Raw genomic sequence first — 14026 nt, forward strand, 5'->3', positions numbered from 1 at the left:
GGTATGAGGGTACCTCAAAAAGTTCTTTGAAAACTAAAATTAACAAGTAACACAAACTTTTCATGAACTTTTGGAAGTACCCTCATATTATAAACCCCACAAAAGGGTGGGCACACTTACGTAAGAACAGGCATTATAAAGAACCTAAGAGCAAACAGTTTTGAAATAAATTAGTCTTGTATTCATTTAGTAACTATTTATAACACTCTTATTTCCTTTCTGTGGATCCAAATTTCTGTCTTAGATCAGTTTTGTTCACACTAAAGAATTTCCTTTAGCATAACAAAATCTCTCAGCCTTCTTTTTCTGAAAATATCTTTATGTTGCCTTCAATTTTGAAGGATATTGTTCTTGGATATAAAACCTGGGTCAACAACATATCACTTCAGCATTTTCAAGACATTATACTCTCTTCTAGTTCCATGGTTTCCAATCTAAAGTTAACCATTGATTAAATTCTCTGGCCCTTATTTGTAACGTATTTTTGTTTTCTTCTTGCTTCTCTCAATATGTACTCTTGAACCTAGAATTTTGAAAGTTTTTTCTGATATATTTTGTTGTGGATTTTGTTTTCATTCTCCTTAGTGTTTACTGAAAATCTAAGTATTTTACAACTATTATTTTATCCATTTTTTTCCACCTGTTTCCAACTTTCAGTGACTCAAGCTATGCAATATAATGGACTATTTAATGTTGGCTATTAGATCCCTGAGCCTCTATTTTCTAGTACTTTTTCTTTGTGTTCTTCACACTTAGTCATTTCCATTGATTGAGCTCCAAAGTCACTTAAGTCTTTCTTCTCCCATCTCTGTTTGGCTCTGAATTCCATGTGTGGGTGTTTTAATTTCGCGTAAGAGTTTTCCACTTCTGTAACGTCTATTTCTTTTACCTTGTTTCTAGTCTGTTCCAATATTCCCATCTTTTCATTAATTGTGACCATATTATTTTGTCCTACTTTATTCATTTTAGGTACCATTTTAGCCACTTTAAAGTCTTGTAAGCTATTCCAACATCTGGCTTCTCTGAAGTTATCTCTTATATTTCTTTCCTCTTAAGTAAAAATTCGCAAGCACTTGCTATGAAGGACAAGAGAGTAAATATTTAAGGCTATTTATAGCACATGTGATTGCTTTCACATATTCTTTATTATTGGTGGTGGTGTTTTGTTTTACAGTCTTTAAAGCTAAAAGATCCTTCTAGAGAGTGACTCATATAGAAACAATCTGTGGGATAAATCTGGCCCTCAGACCTGTTTGCCTGCACCTGCTTCTGAGAGTGCTCTTTTGCTGGTTGTTGATATGTAGAATACTTGGATTGTATACTGGATGTTATGAATGTTTAATTGTAGACAATCTTTTATTACTGTGGATTCTTTTATTTTCTCCTGATGAGTGCTATTTATTTTGTTTGAGTAAGCAGTTCTCTTGGGCAAACTTGAACCACAAAGTCTGTTTCTTGTGCAGTATCTCCATAAGTTCAATCATTTGTCTTTACCTGAACCACTTGGCATCTACTGGACAAGATTGAGGGAACCTCTAGCTGCTTCTTCCATCCAAGATTTTCCCATTCTATTCAGTAGCCAGTTTCCTTGGCTTTATTTTCTCATTCCCCAGTCCAAAATACTCAACTTTTCCTTGAAGGATCAGCAGCAGCAGCAGATCTCAACCTGTTCTCCTCATCATAACTATTTTTTTTTCACATTAACTTTTGAATGGGAAGACATCTCCTTAGCCTTGTTTCCTTAAACAGTGAGTATACTGCTTCCAGACCTTTCTGACTATCTTGGATCTTTTCCTCTCATATACAATCAAAAAATAAGTTGATGTATGCAGCCCTTAACTGATTTCAATGCCTATTAGCCATGATATAAGGTCTCTTGCTCCAAAAATCAGATTTACTATCCATACTAATGCACCAGTCACTGTTCACATTCTGACTTCCTGAAACAACAGCTGATTCTTGCAATATTTTATTCTTTTTTCTTGTTTACAATGATTTTCCCATTTATTACAAAACTACCATACAAACTTTCTTAAACACCTTAACATTTATTGCTACATCAGATCAAAAATCATTGTGATTCTTGAGGGATACAGATACAGAGGAGGTGATTGTTTTTAAAAGATTTCTCAGCCAAAGAATAATATCCTTTTTTCTGATAAATCAAGTTCTGGTTCTGCACATCAGAACCAGAGGTGACTCAAATAATCTTCACAAATTCTTCAAAGTGATTTGTCTATTTTTAAAAGATAATATATATCACCAAAAATGTGGACTCCAGAATCCATATCCTTCCAGAGTTTAGTGAGTAAAATTTTTATCCAAATGTTAACAGATTTCATTTCTGATGTTTCAATATACAGAGCAGTGGTCAATATTTGTTGTGACTCATCACGGGTATTCAATGGGCAGGCAGGAGAAGACAACAGGTATACCCAGTCTGTTGAATCATCCCAAGATTGTTTATGGCCAGACCTATGACTTAAATCCTATTTCAGACTTCAAAAGACTAAGCTTCCAGTTCAACTTTTACACTGACTGCTCTTTTGACCTTGGCCAAAATGCTTCTAGACCAAGACTATCAGAAGTACCCATCTATGCTGAGGTGATGTACAGCAACCTGCTGCTTCACTCATCAAGAAAGATTTGCAGCAACAATGTGATTAATAGTGAGTTTTATTTGTATTCCTTCATTCCAATGACATTTTTGCAAGTTCAAGACTGACAAGGACTACATGATCAAACTTTAACATGAACTAGTGAAATCTGGACTATCAAAACTCCCAGTAATGCAGTTTCCATAGCTTGATATGTAGGTTGATATTGAGGAATCATTCTCAAGATTAATAGAATATTTATGCATATAATAAATACTCAACTCCCTACTTGTACCAAGTGCAGGTGGATACTTAGGACACATCCGTAAACAAAACAAGAAGGACCTTATAGCTTCTTTTATTGAGTAGAAGGGATGAGGCACATAAGATGAACAACAGACACAATAAGTAAAGGTATTTTATAATATTTCAGAAGTTAATGATAACTCCATGCAAATTTTAAAATAGAAATGAATATATTAAGAATACGAATAGTGGTAAACAGCAGGTGTAATTTCAAATAAGGACAACCTCATGAAGAAGATGATGACTTAACAAAACCTTTTAAGGAGGTGAAGAAGTTAGCCATACAGAATAGGCATTCAGCCTAATGGTTAAGATGTCTGCACCCCACAATGGAGTGCTTGGGTTTGAGTCCCAGCTGTGGCTCCTTATTCCAGATTCCTGCTTGAGGCAGTAGGTGATGGCTCAAGTAGTTGGATCTCTGTAACCCATATAGGAGAACTGGATTGAGTTCCTGGATCCTGGATCCTATCTCCCACATCTATCTATATCTATTGATATCTGTTTCACAAATTTATATTAATTATATAGATTAAAAAGTCCACCACAAGAGGAAATACACCTAGAATATTTGAAGAATCTTAAAGGTCAATTTCACTGCACAGAGGAAATGAAGCAGAAGCTAGAAGTGATAGAAGACTAGATTACGGAGGACTTTGTAAGGGGTTGGGCTTTTACCCTGAGTGAGAGGGAAGGTTTTGGAGGGTTTTGAACCAACAATTGATGTGGTGGCTTACATTTGGAAAGATTTGCTCTAGCTGATTAGGTAGAAAATAGCTTTAAGCGTGAAGCATGTGTTGTGGTGCAGAGGGTTAAGCCACCACTTGGGAAGCCCACATTCCATGTCAGAGTGCCAGTCAAGTCCCTGCTCCTTTGCTCTCAACCCAGCTTCCCACTGGTACATCCTGGGAGGCAGCATATGATGACTCAAGTGCTTGGTCCCCTGTCACTCATGTGGGACACCAGGATAGAGTTCCTGTCTCCTGGCTTCAGCCTGGCCCAGTCATGGCTGTTGTAGACATTTGGAGAGTGAACCAGCAAGTAGAAGATTTCTTTCTTTCTCTTTCTTGCTTTGCTTTTCAAAGAGATGAAAATAAGTAAACATTTTTTAAATATCTTCAAGCCAGGAAAGGACAACTTTGGAAACAAGCAATGATAGTGACTCACATCCACAGTGGTAGAGATAGAAGTGGTGAGTAGTTGGATTAGCAATATATTTTAAAGTAGAGTCAATTTATTTAGGTATAAGAAAAAGAGAAAAGTGAAGATTACGCCAATAAATTTACACTGAGCAAGAATATGGAACAACAACTGTTACTAAGATAGGAAAAGTACAGGATGAAGACATTTATGGAATAGTATAGAGAGATTATAAAATCAGTTTTTACTATTTAGAGGTACTTTTCAGACAGAGAATTAGACATGGAGGTCTGGAATTAAAGAGAGAGGTCTGTCTATATTTGAGAGAGAAATTTGGAGTCACCAGTATAAAGAATATACTTTAAATTATGGAAATATAAGTATCGTTTTATAGAGCTTCCCAGAAACATTTAAAACATAAGTTCTCATTTTCCACACTCCAATCACTTCAAACACATCCTGTGGGGAGATGCTGCCAGTTTACAGGTTTTTTGGGCCTTGTCCCTGACACCCAGCTTGGATGCACCTGCTGATGCTGACTACTTGGCAGGTACTCATCACCAGCCATCAGGAAGTCATGGAGGGACAGATTTGGCTCTGAGTACCTGAATCAATTAAGCACACCCTAGTCCTGGCAGCTCCTCCAGAAGAATGGCAGCGGGTTGCCAGGCTCCCACCTCGACAGTGTGAATACACAACTGTGTCTCACCTAATGAGGAGTCTGCACTTCAGTAACATCCTAGCTTGTCAGAAACGGTATAACTGAAAGAATAAAAAATGCTGGAAACTGAGAGATTCCCTTCAGCTTTGCTGGATAAAGAAATCACATGCCCACAAACAGCTAAATATTAATTACTAAAAATTAAATACCCTCCTCAAATAGTGAAATAGTTATTTAGATACCTGGGGAAATAAGAGAGGAAGGCAGAGATGATTTAAGGCTGGGAAAGATTGTGAAGAGTCTACATTTAGAAAAAAAGGAGGGGGAACGATACTGAACCACCTACATGGGCTTGGAGTAATCAGAGAACTCAGGTATGTTTTGCAGAAAGGGACTATGCCAAGCAAATGTAAAACTAAAACTGGAAGCTCTAAGCTAACACCCTGGGTGACCAGTGAATGAGTGATCTGAAGTCCAATATCCAGTGTTCAAAAGGCTGCATAGAAACAAGGCTTGCTTCAGTCTAACCTCTTTTGGCTCTGACTTAAAACAGTATCTGGCCAGGAACCCCTGAATAAGCCTTCCCCAGTGTCCCATCAAAAGGTCTCGGAACAAGCTCAGGAAACATGAAAATTTACCAATGCACTGAGGACAAGCTGTATGACAACCAAATGTCATAAAACGAGAATAATGTTTGCACAGCTGAGAGAACAAGAGTCACGAAAGTCCTCGGTGGCCCACCTGGTCTACATCTGGGATGACCACAGGCTGTCCATGCTGTAGAAGACAAGGAAAGTGTAGCTCTCTGTTGGCAGGGATTCTGCTTCTGGAAACAGCCTGAATACTAGTTCTTCTCTTTCCCTGTTCTTCATCAGGGATACACATAATAAGTCTATGAGTCTGCAGTTCAAGCACTGAGAGGGAGTAATGAAAGAACATAGGGAAAGCACAGACGACCCCGTTTTCTCTGGTTTCCCAATTACACGTCTCTTTCCTGCCTCCTCTGTTTTAACCTTTAATATAGCTCTGACACACTCCATTGCATTAACTGCTTATTTTTCTGCTTCCCACCAAGCTGTGTGCACCTGGAGGGCAGAGATGGTTTGATATTTTGGTGTTTCCCCACACAAACACGGTATTTGCATATATAATTAAGCTGAACCCTATAGAATTTTTTATTTCAACTATTTTGGCCTACAAAAGGAAAAAAAGCTATTTCATATCATTGAAAATGGACTGATTCAATAAATATATATTTAATTTATGACAAATATTAGAAATTGATTCTCCACAATGTAACAACATTGTGCAACAACATCAGACTCACCCCTACAGCTACAAATATCAAAAGACAAGGTGAAAATATGCATAAAATTTTGAGAAAAAGTATTGAATGCCTAAAATGTATGCCCACATTGTCTTTTGAATGTGAATTCCACAGAAAAAATGTCTTAGATATTTAAGGTCTTAGAAGTCACACTGCATGTATAGCTTTCACCAAAAAAAAAAAAAAGATTTTAAAGACATATGCCAAATGAACAACATACTACAATGGCAGTGGAATAAAAATGTTAGGCAAAATACCTAGTGGGACTCCCCAAAGAATATAAGAGTTCTCAACAGTGCTTAATCAGGAAAGAATCGTTACTTCTGAAAACCACACCGAGCTTTCAGTGAGTTTCCTGAGATGGAAGAGGCCAGGACTGCCTTTCATAACAGTGTCTAGACAAAGTGACAAACAAGTGTCAGGGCTGAGGCTTGGAAGATCTGGGGAGCTGACCTGCCTACTAGTGTTGAGCCCAGATGTGGAGAGGTGGAGAGTGGGGTGGGCTTCATCCTCCCCCACCATTATTGTCCAAGGAGTTTGGCAGAGAGGGGGGTCTCTAGATACAGTAAAGGGTGCCCCACAAGTCAGACAGAGCCCAAGTACCCAGGCTGAATGACACTGGGCTCCAGAAGGGCACCATCTGTGAATCTGGGCACTGAGCTGGTGCTTAGGGAGCACGCAGCTCCTTAGAATGGGGAACCCTTCTCCAATGCAGGTGGAAAACAACAGGAGCTATGGCTGAAGCAACGGAGGTATGTGGCCAGGCTGCTCTGAGAACCCCCAGCTTCACTTCAGGGCCAGTCCTCCCCAAGCCAGAGAATTGGAGTGCAGCTGAGCCTACAGGTGAGGGTTTGATGTGAGGACAGAGGAATGGATAGAGGTTGCAACCAGGCTGGACCCTTGATGGTTCTCTGCACTAAAAGTTAAAGCAAAAACTCCCTAAGCTGACAACCAAGACCCTAGAAGATCTAATGCTGCCTGTCATTCCTAAAATCCCCTATAGACCCTTGCTTCTTCTTATTGAACTAGACCCATCCCCAAGTAGCTTCTGACCCTTGTAGAGTCAGTGAGTCTCTGTGCCATGTCCTAGCTGTGAGACACACATGCTGTGCTCCACAGTGACAAAGTTATATCCATGTCTTTGCTACTTGGCCAGGACCATCTCCCTGCATCTCCGCTGCCTATTACAGGGTCAGCTCATAGAAGACAGAAAATACAGACTACAGGACACATGACATCCTGTGTGAACCCACCAAAGTATTGAAAACAAATCAGTGTGACTACTGAGTGGGGCTGCTGGATTTATTGGCACAAAGAATAAAAGGGACCTTGGGGACTAAAGCTTGAACTTTGCCCTGACTGCTTCCTTGATCCCCGCCTGTAAATCTTTCAAAGACATTCTCATCTTCACTCTCTTCAAGGTAGGAGGGTGACAGGTGCAACTGGCTGTCATGGAGGAATGCTGATGAATGATGACAAGAACCCAGAGCTTGAAGAGGGCTATGTTTGAGTGTTACTTTTAACTCCACGAGACAGCACCTATGAAAATATCTTCTGATGCTATCACCTCTATGCATAAATAAATACAAGGCAATCTGATTTAGTAAAAGAACCGTAGACTTTGGCTTCACAGATTTATTTTCCAAATCCTAGTTCCCCCACTTAATGGAAAGGCGAGGGGATGGGCTAAAAAATTGAGCTGTAATCCTCTAGCCCAGAGAGTTATGAGAATCATCGACACATCAGTGCAATGTGCTAAACTCTGAGAGGAGTTCCCACCACACAAACACTGAATGTGTATTCCTTCCCGTGCATCAGGGAGCATCCCTGTTCTCCTATGCAACATTCGGCTCCACTGTCTCAGAAAATCACTTCTTAACTTCAAAATAAATTTCACATAATGCCATAGATTTCTATCAGGAAGTTCCTGGATAATTTTTTAAAAGATTTATTTATTTATTTATTTATTTGAGAGGTAGAGTTACAGACAGAGAGATGGAAAGATAGAGAGAGAGGTCTTCCATCAGATGGTTCACTCCCCAACTGGCCACAATGGCCAGAGCTGGGTTGATCTGAAGCCAGGAGACAGGAGTTTCTTCCAGGTCTCCCAGGTGAATGCAGGGGCCCAAGTACTAGGGCCATCTTCCGCTGCTTTCCCAGGCCATTAGCAGGGAGCTGGATCAGAAGTGGAGTTGCCAGGGCTTGAACAGGTGCCCATACAGGAGGCCGACGCTGAAGATGGACACTTAACCTACTACACCAGAGCACCAGCCCCAAAGTTCTTGGTTCTTGGTATTTCATATTCAGTTAAATGTTCTTGAGAATCACCAAAGAAGTGAATTTCATAGTCCATTGGCTACAATGAAGGCCAAAAGACTTTACTGTTCTTTCCAGATCTAAAGACACTGAGATTCTTTGTTGCATATAGTGTGCCTTTAACTTTGATGTCTGCTATGATTTCAATGTCCCCTCCAAACGTCACACTGAAATTAATTTCACTGTGACCGTGTTAGGTGGTGGACCTAGGAAGTTATTAGGTCATGATGGTTCTGCTCCCATGCATGGATTAACGCCATAATCACAGGAGTGGGTTCATCCTCACAGGAATGGCTTTGTCTTCTGTTTCATGTGCTCTCTTTCCCTTCTGCCATGCTATGATGTAGCACAAGGGCCTCATCAGAACCAGCACCCTACTCCTGGACTTCCCAACCTCAGAACCATAAGAAATAAATCTCTGTTCTTTATAGATCACCAGACTCAAGTATTCTGTCACAGCAATAGAAAGAATAAGACAGCATCCATGATGATAAAAGGTAGCAACTGGACACTTCTGTAAAGGCCTAAGTTACCCTTGCCATTGGAGGCTCCCAGGACAGCATCCTAAGTAGCACATCTTCTCCCTCATTAATCTTTCACTATGGATTTGAAGAGTTCAAAGAGAAACTGAAAGAGGGTAGAAGCAGGACAAGTTTAAGTACAAGGGCATGCAGGGACCTCAGGGAGCTTATGCAGGAGAAAAGGACAGCCATGGCGCGGGTCCTTCAGGGCATTGTTGGCCTGCAAACCTGAACCGCATCTAGAGGTGTGATAAACACATTTTAACATCGACAGATCTTGGAGTTCAACCCAGTGGCTGAAGCACTGTTATGTGGTTAGCAGCCAGGTGCCACGATCGGGAACAGGGTCAGAGGGGGTCTAGCACACATGTGCCTTATTCTGTAACACTTCTCCCTGGCTGAATTCTGCATTCTTCCTAGCGTGGCAGCCTGAAAGCCCTCTGCAGTCTCCTTCCCACTGTGATCCAGACATGACTGTGGCTTCTTTTGTTGAACACAGGGCTACTTCTCTCCTGGGACTGGTCTTCAGCACACCGAGTCCCTCCCCCACCTCGTGGCCTTGGCACAGCTCCTTTCCTGCACTACAATATTCTGCTGCCTTTTTCTATATATGGGACATTCCTGGAAATATTTCAGCTTCCAGCTCTTCCCTAAGCCCTGGGGTAGGCCAGGCTGCCCTGTGGTCTGTTCTCAGAGTACTCTACCCTTTCCCCAAAAGTCCTTATCACAGTCAATAACTATGCATTTCTGGTATTTAATTAATGCCTGCCTCTTCTAGGTCGTAAGACCCATGAGGCTGACAATATGGGTTTTGTTCACCATTTATCCCCAACACTGAGAGTGTGGGAGGTGTACAACATAGTGGTCTTCCCTTCATGCACACCTTCTTTTTCTGTAACTTCAGTTAACCGTGCCATAGAGAACAAAAAACAGTAATGGAAAGTTCCAGAAATAAACAATTCCTGAGTTTAAACTGCATGTTATTCTGAGTAGTGTGATGAAAGCTCTCACCATTTCATTCTACCTGGGACATGAGTCACCCCTTTGTCCAGAGTATCCACTCAGTATCACTCTCATCAGATCCACTCTCATGGTGTTAGTCTTGAAGTCAATTCTTATTTTACTTAATATTGTCTCCAAAGTTGAAGAGTAATGATGCTGCCAATTTTACTACAGCACATTATTACAGTCTTTCTACTTTATTATTAGTGCTTGTTCATGTCTTACTGTTTCAAATTTATAAGTTAAAGTTTATCATAGAGATGCATGTATAGTATAGAGCAAACACAGTGCACAGAGGAGTTGCTACCATCCACTGTTTCAGGCAGCTACAGAGGGTCTTGAAACATATCCCCTGGGATAAAGGAGGAATAATGTAACTTTCTTAAGTTAACACATCAGTGAGCTGAATTTTTCTGACTATTTTTTTCTGGTGGTGATGCACTCAGTATCCTGGCTGTGTCACTGCATGCATGTCACATGAGGAACCACTGCAGGAGGTAATTGCATTCTTTGCATTTTACAGGTAGGGAAACTGAGACTCAGAGAGATTCTCCAACCTCCTCAGGTCTCCTTCCTAGCAGGTGGCCGTGCTATGATTTGAAACCAGCCCTGCTTGATGCCGGTGTTACCAGCGCTACAGTCTTGCCAGCACTGCTGACTTACCAGTGCTAACTAAATGCAGAGCTCTAGCTGCCACTCTCTCCAGGCCTCAGGTGCCCCACTGTTATAAGCAGGCAGATGGACCAGGTGATCTCTGAACTCTTGGGCCCGATAAGGATCCTCTTGGGAGAGCTACAAAGTGTTTCCTGGGCCCACAGGGCTACTATGCAGCCTTCTTAACTCCTCTTATGGTGATAAATGCTCAGCACATCAATGAAACACTGGTTGGAAACAGGGCAAACTGTCTTGAACTGAGGTGGTGTGAGGGGGTCTCTCTCCATATTATCCTGCTTCTAGGCAGGTTCTTCTTCCATGGCTCTTGGTTTCAGGACTAAGCCCTTGATCTGTGCTCTGCCTTCTTTACTCTCTGTCTTCACTGAATCTCAGACTTGTGACTCACACAAGTGAATCTCCAAGCACAGAGCCCCAGCCCCTAGAGACACATGTCCATCTCCTCAAATGCCTGTTAGATGTCCGGGTGTGTCTTGTACCATTATGTCAACTTCACTGCTTATCAAATTATTCTCGTTATCTTTCTTATTAGTCTAAATTTTCAATTCTAAAGTGACTCCTTTTCAAAGTCCCCACATCTTTCAGGTGCCTAACAATGGTCTCAGACATTAAAGCTATAAAGCTTTTCTGAAATAAGTCTTCATTGGTTCTTCTCTTTGTCTCATCCTCCGCATCGAGCTGGTCCCAAGACCTCCAATTGTTCTTTCTAGGGAACATTCCCATTTATTTGTAGCCATTCCCAATGTCCTGAGGCAGGTCCAAGTCATACCATAACCAAACTGCCCTGGGAGAACTTCCTGCAGTATCCTGTCTGGCCTGTTCCCATTTCAACCCACATCCCTATCCTTTCCCCTGTTCCAGCCCCCTAGTACCGTCTGATGTCAATCGTAGGAGACAGAGTGGAAGAGAAAATGAAGAGGAATCTCAGACTTCAGCTTGAGCTATGGGTCACTGGGGAATTCTTGAACATGTTTGGAACATAGCAGGAGCACTTCTTGGAATCTTGTTTCCCACGGTGGCACCACATTGCCTGAAAAATAACTGCTGGATCTTTTTATGTTTTCATCTGGCGTTTGAGACCTGGGTTTCATTGCTAACAAGGTATAATTCACTCTTCTTCCATGCACATCCAGTGGGCTCCAGTCAGGCTGCCCCCGGTACTGTCCCGCCCACAGCAGGCTTATTCCTGACACTCTTATACAACTGCCTCCACCCCTAAAGATTTCAACCCTCATTTTCCACTCACAGAATCCAACATACTTCAAAGCCTACTCCTTGCCCTGCCTTGCTTTCCTTCTCTTCCAACTTTTCCAGATCACTGCAACACCTTTAGTGTACGGATGATTACTTTAGCTTATTTAGTTTGGTTCTCCTCAGAGCGTTTTTAATACCTGCTAACCTCCTTACCTCAGGAAGCTACAGAGATGGCAAGCTCTGCCTCATCTTCCCTCCTTCCCCTCCCCCCCACCCAGGGCCACCACACAGCTCTAAGCCTCTGGCAGAGGTTCACAAGAGCATTTGTTTGAATGGGAGAATCAGTGAGCTCCTTTATCAGAAGCTAAGTACAGACCCACAACCAACACATTCTAGAAACAAAGAGCACAGGATTTTCTTAGTCTGGAACAAGAACCCCACTTTTATCCTAAGTTACCACTCTAGCTCTTCACTTAGAATCATCTTGGGGTTGCCTTAACCTATGAATCACTTCATTACAATACTCATGACTTGGAGCAACTGCCTGTGCCTTAACTAGAAACCCAGGATGTGCATGTGCTGTAGGCAAGTGGTTGAATGCTCTCCATGGAGAGCTATTTAAGGCTCAAGTTGATCGTGCAACTGCTTCCTGCAGCTTCTCCAAATTTTAAAGTCACATGAAGGACTTTCCCCTTGAAAGAAAGGACTTCAAGCATGGCTGTCCTCACCCTCTCTAGAGGACCATGGAGAAGGCACTGAAACATGCAGTGTGGTTTCCCAGTGACATAAAAGTTACTAAAAGACTACTTATTTATTTATTTGAGAGGTAGAGTTACAGACAGAGAGCAGGAGAGACAGAGAGAAAGGTCTTCCATCTGCTGATTCACTCCCCAAATGGCCGCAATGGCCAGAGCTGTGCTGATCCAAAGCCAGGAGCCAGGAGCTTCTTCTGGGTCTCCCACATGGGTTCAGGGGCCCAAGCACTGCTTTCTAAGGCTATAGCAGAGAGCTGGATCAGTAGAGGAGCAGCCAGGGCTAGAATCGGCACCCATATGGGATGCCGGCACCACAGGTGGAGGTTTAACCTACTGTGCCACAGCACCAGCCCCTACTAAAAGACTATTAACAATGCAGGTGACAACAGAAATTGAAGAGTGTCTATATTCAATATCTGTGTCCATTCGAACTTCAACTAAGCTCCCAGACCCTTACCCAGATTAAGTACACTCTCTTCTTTTTTTTTTTTTTTTTTTATCTTTTATTTAATGAATATAAATTTCCAAAGTACGACTCATGGGTTACAATGGCTTTCCCCCCCATACCGTCCCTCCCACCCACAACCCTCCCCTTTCCCACTCCCTCTCCCCTTCCATTCACATCAAGATTCATTTTCGATTATCTTAATATACAGAAGATCAGCTTAGTATACCTTAAGTAAGGATTTCAACAGTTTGTTCCCACACAGAAACATAAAGTGAAAAATAATAGATGATTTTTTTTTAAATCATGATGAAATCAGATCAGACCTATTGTCATGTTTAATCCCAGTGAGAGTCAAGTTGGGAATTGATAATTTCTTTTTTTTTTTTTTTTTTTACAGAAGATCAGTTTAGTGTACATTAAGTAAAGATTTCAATCGTTTGCACCCCCATAGAAACACAAAGTGAAATATACTGTTTGAGTACTCGTTATAGCATTAAGCCTCAGTGTACAGCACATTAAGGACAGAGATCCTACATGAGGAGTAAGTGCACAGTGACTCCTGTTGTTGACTTTACCAATTGACACTCCTGTTTATGGCATCAGTAATCTCCCTATGCACCAGTCATGAGTTTCCAAGGCTATGGAAGCCCCTTGAGTTCTCCGACTCTTATCTTGTTTAGACAAGGTCATAGTCAAAGTGGAGGTTCTCTCCTCCCTTCAGAGAAAGGCACCTCCCTCTTTGAAGACCTGTTCTTTCCACTGGGATCTCACTCACAGAGATCTTTTTGCCAGAGTGCCTTGGCTTTCCATGCCTGAAATACTCTCATGGGCTTTTCAGCCAGCTCCGAATGCCTTTAGGGCTGATTCCGAGGCCAGAGTGCTATTTAGGACATCCGCCATTCTATGAGTCTGCTGAGTATCTCACTTCCCATGTTGGATCACTCTCCCCTTTATTTATTCTATCGGTTAGTGTTAGCAGATACTAGACTTGTTTATGTGCTCCCTTTGACTCTTAGTCCTTTCATTATGATCAATTGTGAACTGAAATTGATCACTTGGAATAGTGAGATGGCATTGGCACATGCCACCT

At 41.6% G+C, this 14026-nt stretch overlaps 1 long non-coding RNA gene across 1 annotated transcript in view; it reads right to left on the reverse strand.

Annotated features, from left to right (window-relative positions):
• The window catches only part of LOC149122068 (uncharacterized), a 140707-nt gene that overhangs the window by 95185 nt on the left and 31496 nt on the right, over nt 1-14026 (reverse strand). The gene's annotated exons all lie outside the window — the stretch shown is intronic.

This window comes from Oryctolagus cuniculus, chromosome 15 (genome assembly GCF_051225735.1).
Source record: "Oryctolagus cuniculus isolate XC-2025 breed Fujian yellow rabbit chromosome 15, ASM5122573v1, whole genome shotgun sequence".
In the NCBI taxonomy this organism is placed as follows: Eukaryota; Metazoa; Chordata; class Mammalia; order Lagomorpha; family Leporidae; genus Oryctolagus; species Oryctolagus cuniculus.